This window comes from Triturus cristatus, chromosome 10, assembly GCF_964204655.1.
Source record: "Triturus cristatus chromosome 10, aTriCri1.1, whole genome shotgun sequence".
NCBI classification, from domain to species: domain Eukaryota; kingdom Metazoa; phylum Chordata; class Amphibia; order Caudata; family Salamandridae; genus Triturus; species Triturus cristatus.
In genome coordinates this window covers 948819379-948840013 of record NC_140593.1, presented here as the reverse complement: position 1 = coordinate 948840013, position 20635 = coordinate 948819379, and the positions used below count along the sequence as shown (strand labels likewise).

The window sequence follows — 20635 nt, the reverse complement described above, 5'->3', positions numbered from 1 at the left end:
GAGACATACATAGAGAATCATTAGGAGTAAACCTACACAAATGTCATTCTTTAAACTGAAGCTATTCACAAACATCCCCTCCAACTTTCTCATTTTCTACTTTTAGTAATATTTTTCTGTCCCCTCCAGAAGTATTCTTGTCTTTTATTTAGTTCCTCTCTCAGGGTTTTTTATCTATGTATTTATATTGCAGACTTATACAGTGCAGACTACACAGATGGGTCTCAGAGTGCTTTACATAAGACCAGTTACAAGTACATAAGTACTTTGGTTTTGTTAAATTACATTTTGCTGAAGACAACTTTCATGTTGCAAGTTACAATAAGGCATGATGTTTTTATTATTTTTTTAAAGCGTTTACGCCCGATTCATAAAGGTAAACTTACACTTTTATGGAAGTTTACGATTGTTTGCTATTCACAAAGGTATTTTACGAGTAGTAGATTTAGTCTGCTGAGTCTCGCACATATTCCAATAGGACTTTCCCATCTTTTTATGTGCAGAGACTGTGCAGTCGCAAAGATACTACTCATAACATACCTTTGTGAATATCAAATGATCATAAACTTGCACAAACGTGCTTTGTCAATCAGGACATTAATGTATAGTTTGTGAGGTCCCAAAAACAGTGAGATATTGAACACACATATAGTCTGGCCCTTTGCTAGGCAGGAATGCAGTGCTTAATTTGTAAAAAAAAATTGAAGTACCAGGGCCCAAAATATTTCTTGGGAGTCCACTGCAGCTGACCCCGCCCCAGCTTCCGCCAAATGCCAATGACAGCAGTCAATTTGCCAGTTTTAAAAATGTATGTATTAAATTGTCAATGAGTAATTGTACTAAACAAATAGGCACACAGCGCCACCATGCGGTGGATGAGTGCATGCTGGTGTTTAGAAAAGGGTTCCTTTGCCGAGCACTGGCAAACACCAGCCCAAACTAATGACTGCTGGTGCTGCGGCTACGCCGTCCAATCTCAGCTCCTGCCATGGTGCGGAGTCATACATCTCTGCCATTTCAGGGCGACTCTTGGGTACAAATATAGGTAACTATGTCAACAGATTATTTGTTATGACGCAATGGACAGTTTTGTTCATCGGCAGTCTGGGAGTAGATGAACGACATGATGACGCATGAATCGTGGGGGAGATATATGGCACTTCCTAAAGTGTGCTCATATTGTTGATAGGGAGATTGTAATGGATTTTAAGCTAAAATAAGCGAGTGGCTATGTTGGCTTCTAATATGTATGACGTCAGAGTTCCGCCCTTGTCATTAGCACTGCAGCACCATGCCATTATTTGAACCGCAGGGATTTTAAAACTCTCTCGAGAATACACAGGTATTTATTCATCCACTCTGCTTTTCATTACAAAACTTTCACCCCACTGTTCATTTAGAACTTGGCTGAACCCCCAGGATAGCTGAGGGTTTGTTGGTTAGATGCTTTGGAATCGTGTTTGGGGGTTGGGGGGGGGTGAGGGGGTTCTGTGCACACTAACTCTAAAAGTAGCTCTCCTTCCCAGCCCAGCCCATGTGGAGCCCACACTGCCACGCAAGCTGCCTGATCAGTGGAATGGATATGCTAGCATGTACATCTGCTCTACTGGAATGTGTGCGTGCGCATGCGCATTGGTGCAGGCCATGCCGCGCGACGGCCAGGGTTCCTTCCATCTGTGCTGCACAGCTGAAATTATGGTTGTAGTCAGAGTTGTGCCTCACAGGGGCGGTTCCTCCATTGGGGCGGAGGGGCGTTGCCCCACTGCTTTCTCACAGTGCGAGAAGCAGAAACATAAAATGGTAAAACTACCATTTTATGTTTCTGCTCCTCGCACTGCGAGAAAGCAGAAGTGCCTGGTTGGGGGCGGGCGGGTGGGCTATCCTGCTCGAGGGCAGGGGGGGGGGGGGCTACGGGGAGTGGCTTGCCGGTCTGAGCACAGTGTCCCTGGTCAAGGATAGGAACATGGAGCAAACCAGTCATGCGGACTCTCCCTTTTTTTCTATGTAGTCTGCATGCAGCCTACATAGAGAAAATGGCCTCCCTTCAGGGTTGCAGCATTGTGATTGGCTTGGGGACGGGATGGAGGAAGCCTGCTTCCTGATGCGGGACCCGGCCAGGAGCAGCAGGATTGGAGGCGGCGGCGCGTGACCCGGGGGAAGGTAAGTTTTTTTAATTATAAATAATTACCGTCCGCTTCTCCAGCCCTGAAACTGCACGACCCCCCCCTACCCGTCATGCTGGCCGCGACTGCTATGCAGTAGCGACCGCCATGTGATTTCAGAATATTGCAATCATCAGAGATTGATGCCAAAACTAACTGATGACCGAAGTGCAATTCAAAAGCTCTGTAGCATGATTTAACACTTTACGGCATTTAGAAAAATGTTTCTCAAATCTACCCCTGCAACTCAGATTATTGCTGGGCATAGATTGTAGACTTTTGGTCCTTCTGCAGTACTTGGCCATGGGAATGGAGACTTGGTAAAGTGTCTTAAAAATTCCTCGAAAGGCGTGAATCTATGCTTTGTAGATTTGTGTCTGGAGTGTTTATAGAGTTGTTACATTTTAGGGATTTGGAGAATCTTACAAAACTCATATATATCCCCAAATTCTCCTTTTTTCAGCTGGTGAAAGAATGGAGGAAATTTGCTTTCTCCATAATCAAACATTTTACCGATGACAAAATACCCTTTCACCACATCGCCCTTTACATATATGGCGCACCCCCTTCCTTTCCATGGAAAGGCCCTTCCTCTGGTTGTTTGCAGGAGAAACTGATGATGAGACGACTTGCAGAATGTTGTGAATACTCGAAACTGATACGTTTACGGGTATCGTGTTTTTAACCCATGTGCGCTGTTGGAATTTTGGGTCTAAATGTATTTGCACCGTGCCACATGAGGATCTTTCTGAAGACTTTTTGTAGTATTTTGTGTCACTAGTATGTTTTTATGGTCAATTCAATAACCGAAATAAGGCTGAAATGAAATGTACAAGTTTGCAGTGTTCACTACATTTTGCAGTGTAACTCCCCTGAAACTCCCTTTATTGCTCCCTAAGTCGCATGTTTACTACAACAGGCATCATACTGGTGGATTTGACATTGTTGTATGTCTAATTGGTGAGTGATAAACCCTGCTGGCCCTGATTCTGTGACTTGTTCAGCCTGTGAATCTTTCTGTGAATGCTGCTGAGTCTGTGCCTGGACACTCTTAATAGTAAAATATCTCTTAGCTGAATATGTGAAATTACAGGAGATGTGTGAAAATGCAGGATGTATGGGAGCACCTATTGTTTTTTCATGTTGCTCATAAATCAAAAATGTCTCCCACTGCCGGTTGGTCTTTACCAAATCCTTGGTGTGGGCAGGAGGGAGGGTGGTGGATTGGTGGGAGTCTGTAAGGAGTGGCAATTAATTACTCAATAGCTTTGTGTTCTGTTGTGGTTGGTGGTGGTGATGGAGCAGGTAAAGCTAAATTTTGTATACCGCCTCTATTCTGCATGAAATTATTAATCATTTAACCGACTAATATAATAACTTGAATTAACCGTGTGCTGTGTTATACTGACAAACTATTTGCACCTTTTTGTAAACACGAATTACACGTGGGACTTATTGCTATTTGCATGGCAGAATAACCTAAATAACTTAACTGTGGTACGCATATTAATAATATCTCCAATCAGCAAAGCTATTCCAAACTTCCTGGCCGGCGAGAGGAAAGCTCACGAACCCACAGATATGGTGGCAAAGATGTTTATTTCTCCAAAGACCACATACGTGACGCGTTTCGAGCATCCAGTGCCCTTGATCTCACGTTGACGTTGGTAATAGAATATCGCGTGATTTATGTCGCTTTTGTGATGTTTGCATTCCCGTTCTGGACCGAAGGGTGAGTTTTATTGCTTTAAATGTTGCCAAAAGCTAGGAAAACACTAATACATAAAGGGATTAGTGAGGGTATAACATTAGAATTGTCATTTCTGTGTATTAATTACTCTTTTGTGTTTGTTTTGCTTAAGTTGACATTTGGGCCTTCCAAAACATGGCGTCCAAAATGGAGTTTGGAAGTGGCCACCGTCTCGTGAGCACGATGCCTACTGCGCAGACTCAGATGGCTTCGTAGACCTCCAGGCAAACTCCGGTCTGAGCACAGTGTTCCTGGTCAAGGATAGGAACATGGAGGACTGCCAAACTTCAGTCAGTAGAAACTGGTCTAATCGAACAATGGACATATACAAAAGCGCAACAACAATGTTGCATGAAGATGACATATTCGGAGTAAATGAACCAGCAAAATCTGTGAGACCCCAAACGGTGGGAAATTTGGATAATTAAGCAAATCCTCATCAAATGGACCAATTGGATCGTAGTATTGGTAAAAGAATGTATCATGTTATCCCAAATTTATTATAAAAGGGCAGTAGAATAGGGAGTAGTTTAGAATGGAGATCAATTGCTGACTGCACACCCCTACCGACCCCACAGGCGTTGACAGATGCTTACACGATTTCTGGTCCTTTGGAGATCTTTGGGACTGTACCATGCTGAGCAGAGAACTTTCCGGACTTTGAGCTTTGGCCTGCTTATTGGGACAATCGAGCAGCTAAATTTGGTTTATGCAGAGCCAATTGAATTAGAAAAGTCCCGCTAGCCAGGATAGGTAAATATAAAATGTCATGCGATTTGTGCTCATTGATTAAATTACTAAAATTTGATTAACCAAAATGCTAATATTAATTGCAAACAATATTTTGATAAACAAATAATTGATTAACCGAATTTATGAGTTTGAGGTTTGTCGATCAGGTGACTATAGTTTTCTGAAGCTTAAAATCTGTTTTAGCTGGTTCTAAATCACCATCAACCAGTCCAACTAATTGGTCCGTCGACCAAGTGGTGGAGTGTCTTGACGTTAAGGTTAGGATCCTATAGGTGGTGATGCAAATGTGTATTCTGTAAATAACTTTTCTTCCCTATAGGTAATAAGGTACTCCCCCACATGTCCAGCGCTTTATTATCATCCCTCCTGTGTGCAGACTTGTGAGGTGTGACGTATGAGTGTTGGCGTTATGGGCCCCACCAATGAATGCGTGAGTGAATGAGTTAGTGTGACGGCGGGTCTGCGACGCAGGGAGGATAGTTGTAAATTTGTGTTTTCCCCGTCATTGCGCTGGATCAGTTTTTCTGGTAGCAGAATGAGGGTTATTATTGGCTAGTTTGGTGATTATTGCTTATTGATTTTCGATTATGCTTATTGATTGCGAATGGTTTGATGAGTATTGATTTATGTACTAACATTCTATGTTGAGTCACGTTGCGTTCTATGTTGTTTTTGAAGACTTCTGGGATGTAGGAAGTCGGATGGCCTGTGGCAAAAGAAGTCACATGGTGAATTGTTTGTTGCCCTGTAGGTGCACAGGGAAAACGTGTGACGATTGGAGTCGCACTACGCATTGTCTGGGTTTGATTTGGTAACATTGTCGTGTGTTATCGTTAGGGACATTTCTGTGTGAAAGAGGTGTATGGGTAGCGAAGGCCACCTGTGAAATTTTGGTCTTAAGTAACAGGAGTCCACGTGAACTCTGATTACGCTTATCACTGGAAAGGTAATAGGTGTTCCCTAAGCTTGCTAGAAGGATAAAGTAGAGGGAAGTGCTACTTTATTAACAAATGAAAGACAGGATTCTGTGTGAATGAACTACATTTTTCCATGTGAATGTGTGTAAATGAAATAGCATTCGACTTAATTGTGAAACTCTGGTCTTAATTCTCAGTAGCAGTGCGTCTCCAACAGGTGTGTTATCTCCAGAGAAACGGTTAGTTAATGCTTGCTAGAAGGGTACGGTAGAGGGAAGTGCTACTTTATCAGCGAATGTAATAATTCCGTAGTAGAGCAGAGGTAAGCGCTGTTCTCGGGGAAGACGGAATTCTTGTGAAAAAGGTCAATAACTATTCTTTTGTTAGCGAAACAGATAATGGTGGCGTTTTTATGTCGTTACTAACAAAATTTGAGTAAAGAAGTGTAAGAGAAAGTTTGCTGATAAATTTTGTAAAGGAGGGGTTAGCAGAAGCAGGAGTAGCGAGGAAAGTTGACATCAGAAAGACCGCGCTGGGATTCGCCAGCTGTAGAGTGACGTAGACGCACATGATTGATGCGTTAGTGTACGCCACGCTAGGAGTGGAGAATTGCAAAAGTGACATAGACGCTCCGGATTGGTGCGTTAGTGTGAGTCGCGCTACGTTTGGATAAGACAACAGTATAGTCGTAGGGGAAATTTAGCTATACACAGAATAAAAAAAATTATGTATTACGATCCACCAGAAAAAGAGAAAAAGTTCTGGTTTATAAACTTTAAGAGCTTGCTCAAAAAGCACAAACCGATTGCGACTAGAGAGGGACAGTTGCTTCCTCCACCGAAATCGCCCGCATCCTTCTTGGTTGCGAAATATGGATATCATACATGTATTTGGCTAGACAATTGGGTAAAGTATACAAAAGATGATGGAGTTCTAGCATTTCCAGAACATGGTTCATTCAATTTGGTGGTATTAAGGAATTTAAGAGAAAGAATGATGAGATTAGAACCGAGACCTAGACCTACTCAGTTTGAAGCATTGACAGAATGGGAAGATGAAAAGTATGACAGAGAACGACAGCGGAGTGGCGGAAGATATAAGTACATGTTTGGTAGACCGTGTGGACAGGAAAATCATGATCACAGAATGAGGAGATGGCGAAGTGCAAATATGACTGATGGGATGTTCCCTATGAGAAATGTTGAAGAAACCAGTAGTAGAAAATGTACGGAAAAGAAAAATAATACAGGATCAGAAGGTTACAAGTATGGTGTGCATGAGTCGGAGGATGATGTATTGGAGGACATGTTTTATAAAAATCCACCCCTGTATCAACCAAATTCCACATTATTGACACCAAGTGCCCCAATAAAAGAGACCCCACAAAATATAAAATTTGAATCAATACCACCTGATGTAGGGAGAAATAATCCTTTTAGAGAAGCAGAAAATATATAACCTGGTAAAATTACAAATGAAAATTCAGCTGAATTAGCCAGAACCACTTTAGAGTTAACTGAAAAGATTAGAGAATTGACTAAAAATATGGAAGCTGTAACTGTTCCTGTAACAATAGGACCAGTAATGCCTATTGTTGATAAATAGAAGGATAGTGAACATTGTCTAACGATTCCTTATAACAGTAATAAGCAAGATGAATAAAAAAAAAGAGACTCAGGAGAGAATCCATGGAGGCCTGTGACAGGAACTTATCGGTTAAGTACACCTAAAAATCTGACAGTGAATCAGAGCCTAGTGAATAAGGCAATAATGACGACAGAATCAGTACCAGGGACACCAAAAAGTTTAGAATAAACAAGGAATGAACCAAATTCTGTAGGACCTACTTCAGAAGAACTAAGTGAATGGTTGAGGAGTTTACAGTGAAAGGATGCAGAACCCCAACCTTTAGATGTGGCAAAGTAAAAAATTGTCTTGGAAGAATTAATAGTAGGGACTATCCCCACGGAAAAATTAAAATCATATCAGGATGAAGAGTTAATGTTTCTATGTAAATGTATAACTTGGAGAGCAAGAAATTTACATGAAAGATTGGAAGAAGTGGCAAGTGAGATGGTTATCGAATTTGAAAAAATAAAATCATTGCAAAAGCCATACAGAGTAGACTTTGCCGAGAAAGACATTGAGAATTTGAATACAGCAGAAGGAAGAACTCAAATTAAAGATTTCATTGTTTTACTGAGAAAATGGGGCGATGTAGATAACTGGAAAAGTAGATGGTTTCGAAAACGAGACGATGCAACAGATAAAACATTTGCAGCTTTCCCAGGAAGAGAAAAAGAAAAGGTAGTAACAATGTCCCATGAGGGAGATTCCAGGTGGAGGCTATGTGCATGTCCCCTGGACTAGACAAGACATTTTATCATTCACCACTGACTTTCCTCGCTTGCGCGAGAAGCCAGTTGAGTGGTACAGGCAGGTAGACAGGTTTGTAAAATTATCAATAGTACTATGGATTGATTTGAATAGTTTATTTGACGTAATTGTGCCAGCAGATCTATGGGTAGAATTTAAACTTACAATAGGTTGGCCTACTCAAGAATACCCTAGAGATCAAAAAACAGGTGCTCCTGATCCAGAAGTAATGAGAAAATATGAACAGGTAGTTACTCTTCTGATAAATAAAGTGCCCCCTAAAGAAACTGATTGGGTAAAAATTGATATAACTCACCAAGAAGTAAAAGAGTCTGTACATGCCTACTATGAGAGATTATTGTTAGCTTTTAAACAATACAGTGGTGATGAAAATTTGAGCGAAAAGGATTTGAGTCATTTCGTATATCGATTTGTGTATGGGTTGCGTCCTGAAGTAAGTGAAATGATTAAGCAGCATACAGTAGATTGGCAAAATAAAAAGATAGATGAAGTACTGAGACATGCAAAATATTTTAGTGACAAGATTGAAGCCAAGCAGCGTAAATTAAAAGAAAAAACCATGTGGGCTCAAGTAAAAGTGGCAGAAAGGCAGGAGGCCCAACTGATTAAACAAGCAAATGGTACAAATATGAAACAAAGACCCAATATTGGGAAAGGGAAAGGACAGATTAGTCTAGAAGAAGCCAAAAAGAAGTGGCAATGTCATAATTGCGGAAGAATAGAGCATTGGAGAACAGAGTGTAGATTTCACCCAAGTGCTAATGGCGATAATGCATCATTTAATCCACAGGTGCAGAATGAGGTGAGTTGTCAACCGCAGCGACAGCAGCAGGTTGTTGCCCAACAGTGTCAGATGCCAAAACCGCCTTTTCCACAGAGTGTAAATCCTCAGAAATACAGTAATGAGACAGGATTCTACAACGAAGAACAGGTAACTAAGCTGCCGCGCACTAGTGCTGTTTCACAGTATTGGCTACAACGCGATGAGAGTGATTCAGAAGAAAGCTATTGATGGTGCAGAGGGGAGGAAGTAGAGTGCGTACTTGGCGCAACTTTGGAAGTAGACCAGACAGGCCCTTTTGTGGATGGAAAGATAAATGACGAAAACATTACTTTCCTAGTAGATACTGGTGCTACTCGTTCAACTGTTAGGTCAGCTGATGTCAAAATTCTTCCTCTCTCGGATGAAACAATCCAAGTAGTTGGAGTGTCCAAAAACATATCTTACTGAACCAGTTAAAGTTAAAATAGGGAAATTTACCGGAATGCACCGTTTTGTCGTGTCCGATTCAAGCCCTGTACATTTGTTAGGGAGAGATTTACTGTGCAAAATGAACTGCACAATTTTCTGTACTCCTGATGGAATAGCCTTTGAGACTCCTGATGAGGACGTATTGTACAAAATGACTATAGCTAATATGGAACCTGAAATTACTGAGGCATTTGCTGTATTTGATCCTGAGGGATTGCCTCAAGAATTAAAGAAAACAGTGAAAACGGAAGTATGGGATTTCACAGGAGTAGATGTGGGATTAATGAAAAATGTAGATCCCATAAAAATTTCTGTAAAGGAAGGAGTAAGTTATCCAAATATTCCACAATATAAATTGACACCCGAGATAATTGCAGGAGTTACTTCTATAATAGACAGGATGATTGAACAAGGTATTTTGAGGGAAATAATGAGCAGTCCATGTAATTCACCAATTATGGGACTGAAAAAGCCTAACGGAACTTTCAGGATAGTACAAGACCTGAGAAAAGTAAATAAAATCGTTGTATGATGTTGTCCCATTGTTCCAAATCCATCTGTGATTTTATATCAAATTCCTCATGATGCAGAATGGTACACAGTGATTGATTTGTGTCATGCTTTCTTTTCCATTCCTTTGCACCCTGACAGCCAACAGATTTTTGCGTTCCGGTTTGGCGAACGTACTTTGGCATGGTGCCGAATCCCACAGGGATATACAGAGAGTCCCTCGATTTTTAATCAGATCCTGAAAAAAGTCTCTAGAAGATTTAAAAATGCCAGAAAGTTCAGTGTTAGTTCAATATATTGATGACCTGCTTGTGGCATCGAGAACTCGAGAAGCTTGTGTGGTGGATACTGTTGCATTGTTGAATCATTTGGCAGAGAGAGGACTTAAAGTATCCCCATTAAAATTACAATTCTGTCAGAAAGAAGTGCAATATTTAGTCCATAAAATTGAAAAAGGGCTAAGAAAAGTGACTGCAGAAAGAATCAGAATAATAAAAGGAATAAGAGCACCAATAACTCCGAGAGAAGTGAGGATGTTTCTGGGAATGGTTGGATATTGCCGCCAGTGGTTTAGTAATTTCTCATTGATTGCAAAACCTTTAGTGCGCTTAACAAAGAGTGATGTAAAAGACCCCATTGAAATAAATAAAGAAGAGTTGAAGGCTTTAAAACAATTGAGAGATGGTTTGTGTGAAGCACCAGCTCTTGGCATGCCTGACTATGAGAAAGAGTTTGAACTCTATTGCAGCAAAAGAAATGGATGTGCACTTTCTATATTAATACAGAAGCATGAAAAACTGAGAGGACCAATTGCATATTTTTCAGCTATTTAAGACCCTGTAGCTGTAGCGTTGCCTGGTTGTTTTAAAGCTGTAGCAGCCACTTGTAAGAGCCTGGAACAGAGTGAAGGAATTGTGATGGGATACCCTGTGAGAGTGTTTTTACCTCATGATGTGGCGATCCTTTTAACTAGGAGCTGCACTCAGTTTATGACACACAGTCGTCTAACAAAGTATGAGAAAGTCATATTAGGTGCAACAAATGTGAGCCTTGTGAGATGTCTGAATGTGAACCCTTCAACACGGTTACCTGATGCTGAGAATGTGGAAGTCAGAGATGATGTGGATCATGACTGTTTGGAAGTACTTGATTTTTGTACCAAGCCACGTCCTGATATAAAAGATGTACCTTTGACAGAAAGTGACTATGTGATGTTTGTGGATGGATCATGCCTGAGAACAGACGAGGGAATTTTGAGTGCAGCATATGCAGTATGTACGGTAGCAGCTGTACTGGAAGCATCTTGTCTGAAAAGAGTAAGATCAGCCCAGGTTGCTGAACTTTTTGCATTGACCAGAGCATGCAAGTTGGGAAAGAATCTCAGAGTGACTGTGATCACCGATAGTCAGTATGGCTTTGGTGTTGTGCATGACTTTGGGCAGATTTGGTCCCAGAGAGGGTTTTTGACATCGAGTGGAACTCCTATAAGGAATGCGGAAGTGGTTGGAAAGTTTCTTGAGGTGATACAGCTGCCTAAGCAATTGGCAGTAGTAAAATATGCTGCACACTCGAAGTCTGCCAATTATGTCTCAGCGGGGAACGAGTTTGCCAACGATATGGCACAGTAATGTGCACAAAATCAGAACTCGGTCAATCGTGGGAGAGAAAAAGAAATGAATTCATGTCCCTTGCTGTTTACTAACACTGTGAATACATGGGAAGAAGTGAGGCAGTTACAGGAAGAAGCAGAAGATGAGGAAAGGAGACAGTGGGTAAAAGCAGGATGTGCACCACAGGAGACCATGTGTGGGTTTATCGGGATGGAAGACCAGTCATGCTGATAGCATGGTTTCTACCATGGCACGAATGTATCATGGACAAGCACATGTAGAGAGAGATGCTATGATCAGACTTTTCAAACAGACATGGTATAATGCAAAGTTCAGACTTGTAGCTGAGAGCCTTTGTCAGAGATGCCTTATATGTCAGCAATACAATCCCGGAAGAAAACCAGTAGTAAGTCTAGGAACGATAGGACGAGAAGGAGTGCCTTTCACAAGAATGCAGATTGACTTCATTGAAATGCCCAATAAACAGAGGGGCCCCCTAAAGGTATAATATAGGTAGAGATTCAGGGGAAAAGACGAGTTCAACACAAAGAAAATATACTCTACCCTTTATATTAGAAAAGTACAATGTATCAAGGATTAAATACAGGCTAGAGACACTCTGATAGAAACGAACACAGAATATGTATACACACATATACAACTACTCCCTTTTGTGTTTAGTACAAATTTTATTTCGCTTGTTTTGTTATTTCAGGTAATACAGATCATATTTTATACATTTGGTAAATTCTATGCAACAGAGGAAAGAGAAAACAGGTTCCCACTAGGAAAAAGAAAACTAATCACACATACATTCATTCACATCCAAAACAAACATTCATACAGAATCACACAAATGCACTGTTCATACTAGTGCAAACTGAAAGCACTGAAAAGTCCCACCAAGCGAAAAAGATTATCACAACAAAGAATTGCTCAAAAACAAAGATGTGTATATAGGCCTATATAGACAAGCGATGGAATCAAAGGTTTCTGAGTAACACAGTTTTTCTTGGTGTTAAAGCCAATGAAGAGAAAGGGTGGGGCCCTGTGCAAAACGCCGACGCGCGTTTCGGTGAGACAACTCCTAATTACGGAGTTCCACCTTCTTCAGGGCGTAACAGAACCGCATAAATTGAATCGGGACCTGGAACACAAAAGAAGGAAGTAAAATATATATATATGTGCATATATATATCGAGCAAGGGAACAAATTCATATGTAACTATTCATACAGAGTGCCACTTAGCCAAACCAGAAAACGGATAAACATTATTTTATTAAAATATGGTGGTTATTCATGCGCACCAGGAGCCATGAGGGATAATGTGAAGAGATAACAAAAAATAGAGAAGCAGAGAAAGATGGACAAAAAAAGAAAGATGGAGAAAAATACAGCAATCACCACACGCAAAAAATGTGGCTCTCTTATCCTAGGCTAAGTCCCAGAAAGAAGATTTACCTGTATCGATAGAAGGGAGACTGTTCAGCGTAATTACTTCTAAAACGGAGTTTCACCACGAAGGAAGAATATCATTCTATTCAAATAAATAATTTTAAATGAAAACTAAATAAGTCTATAACAAAATTAAGCAATAAAAGAATAAGCATTAAACCACACTACATATCCAAATATTGCAAATATGTAACCAAGAAACGCAGATTACCTAAAATCAATAAGGATACACAAAATCTTCAAGGTTAATGGGCAGGAAGAGGCCCATGCGCCAGGATTCGATCTTTAATGAGAGAGAGAGACACACACACCCTCCCAGCGGGTTCAATTCTAATGCAGGGAGTGAAGAAAAAAAGAAGAAAAAAGAAAGATAAACGGACTATAGGCAGCTGTTTAAAGCGACATAATACCACAGTCTGCAACAACATACAAGGTTGCAACAGAAGTGTCGAGTTTGCAAAACAATGGATAAAAACAGAGGGCCAAAAAATACTTTGCTCACCTAGTGTCGAGGCACGACCCAGAGAGTTGCAGAAGCGTCAACTTGTTCGTATAGATTCTAAACGGATCAGCGAAAAGGTTAGAATAAGCTGGAAACAAGCAGAAAAACGGTGAAATCGTTATAGAATGAACAGAGCGGATTTAAAGAAAAAGAAGAAAAATAGCGTTCAGAGAAAACGGACCAGCATGTAAATAGCTTAAGCGAAAATAGAGGCCAGATAGAACTGCAATACCTTAAGGAATCAGCGTAGCGTCTGGAATGATCAAACGACGTCTAAACAGCGGCGTCCATGAAAAGCGATCGCTTGCGAGAGAGAGCCCGCCCGAATCAGGCTATTTAAACCCTCCAATCAAGCAAACGTCAATTAGGGGTGTGTTCAAAAAACCGATTCGCCAGACTTAAAGACGTAGTGAAGAATAAAAATAAAAAGGGACAGGTCGCTATTAAACCCAGCACTCATTAGGAAAAACGTAGTATGGGGGTGAATTCAAATCAAAAACATGCCAGAGATCAAACGAACGAAAAAAAGAAATAAAGAAATAAAAACCGAAATGGTACAAAGATATACGACAAAGTCAAAAGTTAAGGCATAGTAGGAGTAAAAAATAAAAAGTGAGAAGGGACAAAAAGAAGACCAAAATAAAAAAAAATTAATGAAAAGGAGATAAAAAGAAGGAAGTCAATAATAGACAGAAACTAAATAGATTTTATGAAAAAACGCATACATAAAGACAATTAATAGAAAAAATAAATGAAGATAATAGAAAAGACAGAGACAAGAGGCACTACAAAAAAGGTCTCAATATGTCCAAACATATAGAACAAGTCATGGAAAGCAATAGAGAACTGAATGGAAAAACTACATAAATGTATTCTCCCATTGAAGGGATTCATTCAGGCCCCTGTCTTTGGTGTTAAGGACAAAAATCCAAAAAAACTAGCGTTTCTTGCGTATGTTATCCGAATTGGACCCCTTCTGTGGGCGGATTTTCTCAAGAATAGTCCAACGCAGTTCATCATCTTTATGATTTTTTTCGATCCAATGGCTAACCAGGGGTGCTGTATGTTTGGACCGTCTGATATTGGATTTGTGCTCCCCAATCCGAACCCTGACCTCTCTAGAGGTTTCACCTACATAGGAGGATAAACAGGGACATTGTATAGCGTAAATCAATTAGATGTCCTGCAATTGGTCATCTCCCTCAATTCAGCAGTATAACCATTGATGCAGATGGAAGTGCCAACAATAGCATTAGTACATGCATGGCATGTGCCACATTTGTGATTACCTCTAACAGGAGAGGAACCCTCAATGGATTTTTGCAAAAAGGTTTTCTGATCTGAATCTTTTGCTCTCACCAAAAGATTTCTGAGATTTTTATTTCTGCGAAACGCAAAAACAGGTTTTGGCATAGGAGGTGTTTGTTCACCTAAATTCAACAGATGCCACTCTGAATTGATAATTTGTCTGATCTTATTGTTAAATGGAGAGTGCTTGGTGACACAAACAAGTTTGTCTGCTTGTTCCTGTGATTTGGGTTGAAACATGGAATCACGGTTGTAGAATCGTACCCTTTTAGAGGCATCTCTCACCATCCTGGGAGGATACCCTCTGCTGATAAATTTGAGCTTCATAATTTCCACATTACGGAGATAATCCTTAATAGAAGAACAATTTCTGCGGAGACGCAAAAATTGGCTGAAGGGGATCCCATCCTTCTGACTTCTAGGGTGGAAGCTTTCAAAATGAAGCAGTGTGTTTCTAGCGGTGGGCTTCGTATATAGAGACACCATAAGCTTACAGTCATGGTGTTCTATCCAAACATCAAGAAACTCCAGTTTTGCGGTACTGAAATGGGCAGTGAACCTGATGTTATTATCAGCCACATTCAACCATTCAATGTAGTCGTTCAAAGATGGTTGGTCGCCAGTCCAGATGAAAAAAACATCATCAATATAGCGCGACCAATGTCGGACATTCTCGAAAAAAGGAGCAATTTCATTGAAGATGTTGTTTTTCTCATAGTCGCCCATGTATAGACATGCAATACTTGGTGCGCAGGCCGCCCCCATACTTACTCCCTGCATTTGCTGATAGAGTTGCCCATTGAATTCGAAAAAGTTTTCCTCTAAAACAATCTCGAGGCATTGTATCAAAAAAGTGCCATTGGATAAGGATTGATCAGAGGCAATGATGTTACTTACCACCCTAGAGGCCTCCCTTTGGGGAATATTAGAGTAAAGCGATTCAACATCAAGCGTTACCAGAATTTCTCGCTCTGGGTCATAATCAAGGCCTTCAATCTTGGATATAAAATGCCCAGTATCCTTCACATATGATAACAGATTACCCACAATCGGCTGAAGAAACTTATCAAGATATTTAGATAATGGTTCCGTTGCCGAGCCAATAGTAGAAACAATAGGCCTTAAAGGTGGATCATATTGGTCCTTGTGGGTCTTCGGTAGACCATAAATTATAGGAATGCGAGTATGAGTGGGTGTAAGGAAAAGGGCTTCCGACAGGCATATGTCTCCTCTCTCAACCGCTTGTTCCACACCTCGCAGGATTCGACGTTTGATTCTGGGTTCAGGATTAGACATAATTTTACAATAGTGTCTAGGCGACCCAAGTAGATCAAGCATTTTCTCTTTATACCTGAAGGTATCCAAAATGACGATGCCCCCACCCTTGTCACAGGGTTTGATCGTTAGGTCGTTATTGTTCTTGAGAGCCATAAGTGCAAGATTCTCCTCCCTAGTGATATTGTAGGTAGGTGTAGGGACAAATTTAACGGACCTCTGGATTTTGTTGAGGACTGCTTTCTCAAATAAGTTAACTTCCATGCCTAATGTCTCTAGGGCAGGGGTAAAACTAGAGGGAGGTCTCAAGCCAGATAGGTTATCATTATTGGTGTTAGAATCTTTGTCCAAGAAAAACTTTTAAGTCTCACTTTGCGGAAAAAGGCATGCAAGTCTTTAAAAAGTTCAAATTTGTTGATCCTAGTAGATGGAATAAAGGATAAACCCTTAGTGAGTAATGTCACAGCAGAGTGGTCCATTTTGTGCTTCGATAGGTTAAAAATAGGGATCGTATTCATGTCCTCCAGTATTGATGTTGGCGGGTTTGAATATACCTCTGTGGCTGAGCTGGATCCTGGTATTGACCCCTGTGTTGGAAGCCCTGGGATCGATTCTGAAAACGGTTTTGATATCTTGGGCGATAGTTGCCCCGACGGTTGCCTAAAAAACGATTTTCCGGCAATGGACGATCAAACGCCTGTCCCTGTGCTGAATTACCGTAAGCCTGTCCCTGTGCTGAATTACCATAAGGGGAGCCCTCACTATCTGAATCCGTAGTGTCCGAGAATGTTGTAACACGTTTGTTGCCCCAATTGGAATAATTGATGTTTGAAGAGCTTTCACCGCTGTTTGCATAGAAGTTCTCTATCAAGAATGGATAGACTCGCTCTTGAGAAAAGTTTCTGACGTCCTTTCTTAACTTATCGGTTTTCCACTTAAGAAGGTATTCACTGAAGGAATCAAGTTCAGTGGTAATATCCTCCAATTTCTATTTGCACTCTTCTACACTATGAGATTGCTTTAATTTTTCTTCTAGCTCTTGGATTTCCTTATTAAGGAGTTGGATGACCTCCCTTGCTGTTTCAATAATGAGGATCATCCAATCTCTGGAGCATCTATTGGAAATGAGGGCCCACTTTTCCAAAAATTTCCTAATGTCAACAAAGAGGCCCGGAATATTTCTGACACGGAGACCAATGGGAATAGTTCCTGCCCTAAGGTATTCAAGTATAAAATTAGCGTGAGATTCTGTTCGTTTAGTTTTCTTTTTTAAATTGAAGAGTTTAGACCAATCTTCGTTAGGACCTTGGGACAAAGAAAAAGGGCGATCGCCCTCAAAGGTTTGACCTAGAAGGCGGGCAAAATCTTCATCAGAAAATCCAAATGTCTTAATGCTATCCATGAACAAAAATAAAATAACAGAAAAATTAGAAGAGAGAGCACCGACGTCGTCAGAGTACAGACACGATGGAATGAGGTGAAAAAGCAGAGAATGTCGTAATAAAAAATGAAATGTAAGGAAAAAAGTGAAAAATTAAACAAAATTCCTAAAAAACTATTTAAAGAATACCATAGCTCAAAGGCCCTGGTGCTAACAAATCAAGCTCCTTATCGAAAGAACAAGAAAAAGAAAAACCCCACGGCACCGGGCCGGGAAACAGGACCAATAAACAGAGGGGCCCCCTAAAGGTATAATATAGGTAGAGATTCAGGGGAAAAGACGAGTTCAACACAAAGAAAATATACTCTACCCTTTATATTAGAAAAGTACAATGTATCAAGGATTTAAATACAGGCTAGAGACACTCTGATAGAAACGAACATAGAATATGTATACACACATATACAACTACTCCCTTTTGTGTTTAGTACAAATTTTATTTCGCTTGTTTTGTTATTTCAGGTAATACAGATCATATTTTATACATGTGGTAAATTCTATGCAACAGAGGAAAGAGAAAACAGGTTCCCACTAGGAAAAAGAAAACTAATCACACATACATTCATTCACATCCAAAACAAACATTCATACAGAATCACACAAATGCACTGTTCATACTAGTGCAAACTGAAAGCACTGAAAAGTCCCACCCAGCGAAAAAGATTATCACAACAAAGAATTGCTCAAAAACACAGATGTGTATATAGGCCTATATAGACAAGCGATGGAATCAAAGGTTTCTGAGTAACACAGTTTTTCTTGGTGTTAAATCCAATGAAGAGAAAGGGTGGGGCCCTGTGCAAAACGCTGACGCCCGTTTCGGTGAGACAACTCCTAATTATGGAGTTCCACCTTCTTCAGGGCATAACAGAACCGCATAAATTGAATCGGGACCTGGAACACAAAAGAAGGAAGTAAAATATATATATATGTGCATATATATATCGAGCAAGGGAACAAATTCATATGTAACTATTCATACAGAGTGCCACTTAGCCAAACCAGAAAACGGATAAACATTATTTTATTAAAATATGGTGGTTATTCATGCGCTCCAGGAGCCATGAGGGATAATGTGAAGAGATAACAAAAAATAGAGAAGCAGAGAAAGATGGACAAAAAAAGAAAGATGGAGAAAAATACAGCAATCACCACACGCAAAAAATGTCGCTCTCTTATCCTAGGCTAAGTCCCAGAAAGAAGATTTACCTGTATCGATAGAAGGGAGACTGTTCAGCGTAATTACTTCTAAAACGGAGTTTCACCACGAAGGAAGAATATCATTCTATTCAAACAAATATTTTTAAATGAAAACTAAATAAGTCTATAACAAAATTAAGCAATAAAAGAATAAGCATTAAACCACACTACATATCCAAATATTGCAAATATGTAACCAAGAAACGCAGATTACCTAAAATCAATAAGGATACACAAAATCTTCAAGGTTAATGGGCAAGAAGAGGCCCATGCGCCAGGATTCGATCTTTAATGAGAGAGAGAGACACACACACACCCTCCCAGCGGGTTCAATTCTAATGCAGGGAGTGAAGAAAAAAAGAAGAAAAAAGAAAGATAAACGGACTATAGGCAGCTGTTTAAAGCGACATAATACCACAGTCTGCAACAACATACAAGGTTGCAACAGAAGTGTCGAGTTTGCAAAACAATGGATAAAAACAGAGGGCCAAAAAATACTTTGCTCACCTAGTGTCGAGGCACGACCCAGAGAGTTGCAGAAGCGTCAACTTGTTCGTATAGATTCTAAACGGATCAGCGAAAAGCTTAGAATAAGCTGGAAACAAGCAGAAAAACAGTGAAATCGTTATAGAATGAACAGAGCGGATTTAAAGAAAAAGAAGAAAAATAGCGTTCAGAGAAAACAGACCAGCATGTAAATAGCTTAAGCGAAAATAGAGGCCAGATAGAACTGCAATACCTTAAGGAATCAGCGTAGCGTCTGGAATGATCAAACGACGTCTAAACAGCGGCGTCCATGAAAAGCGATCGCTTCTTTATTTCTTTTTTTCGTTAGTTTGATCTCTGGCATGTTTTTGATTTGAATTCACCCCCATACTACGTTTTTCCTAATGAGTGCTGGGTTTAATAGCGACCTGTCCCTTTTTATTTTTATTCTTCACTACGTCTTTAAGTCTGACGAATCGGTTTTTTGAACACACCCCTAATTGACGTTTGCTTGATTGGAGGGTTTAAATAGCCTGATTCGGGCGGGCTCTCTCTCGCAAGCGATCGCTTTTCATGGACGCCGCTGTTTAGACGTCGTTTGATCATTCCAGACGCTACGCTGATTCCTTAAGGTATTGCAGTTCTATCTGGCCTCTATTTTCGCTTAAGCTATTTACATGCTGGTCCGTTTTCTCTGAACGCTATTTTTCTTCTTTTTCTTTAAATCCGCTCTGTTCATTCTATAACGATTTCACTGTTTTTCTGCTTGTTTCCAGCTTATTCTAAGCTTTTCGCTGATCCGTTTAGAATCTATACGAACAAGTTGACGCTTCTGCAACTCTCTGGGTCGTGCCTCGACACTAGGTGAGCAAAGTATTTTTTGGCCCTCTGTTTTTATCCATTGTTTTGCAAACTCGACACTTCTGTTGCAACCTTGTATGTTGTTGCAGACTGTGGTATTATGTCGCTTTAAACAGCTGCCTATAGTCCGTTTATCTTTCTTTTTTCTTCTTTTTTTCTTCACTCCCTGCATTAGAATTGAACCCGCTGGGAGGGTGTGTGTGTCTCTCTCTCTCATTAAAGATCGAATCCTGGCGCATGGGCCTCTTCCTGCCCATTAACCTTGAAGATTTTGTGTATCCTTATTGATTTTAGGTAATCTGCGTCTCTTGGTTACATATTTGCAATATTTGGATATGTAGTGTGGTTTAATGCTTATTCTTTTATTGCTTAATTTTGTTATAGACTTATTTAGTTTTCATTTAAAAATATTTGTTTGAATAGAATGATATTCTTCCTTCGTGGTGAAACTCCGTTTTAGAAGTAATTACGCTGAACAGTCTCCCTTCTATCGATACAGGTAAATCTTCTTTCTGGGACTTAGCCTAGGATAAGAGAGTGACATTTTTTGCGTGTGGTGATTGCTGTATTTTTCTCCATCTTTCTTTTTTTGTCCATCTTTCTCTGCTTCTCTATTTTTTGTTATCTCTTCACATTATCCCTCATGGCTCCTGGTGCGCATGAATAACCACCATATTTTAATAAAATAATGTTTATCCGTTTTCTGGTTTGGCTAAGTGGCACTCTGTATGAATAGTTACATATGAATTTGTTCC

At 40.2% G+C, this 20635-nt stretch overlaps 1 protein-coding gene across 6 annotated transcripts in view; it reads right to left on the bottom strand.

Annotated features, from left to right (window-relative positions):
• ZBTB47 (zinc finger and BTB domain containing 47) overlaps window positions 1-20635 on the bottom strand; it is a 296077-nt gene that overhangs the window by 68702 nt on the left and 206740 nt on the right. The gene's annotated exons all lie outside the window — the stretch shown is intronic.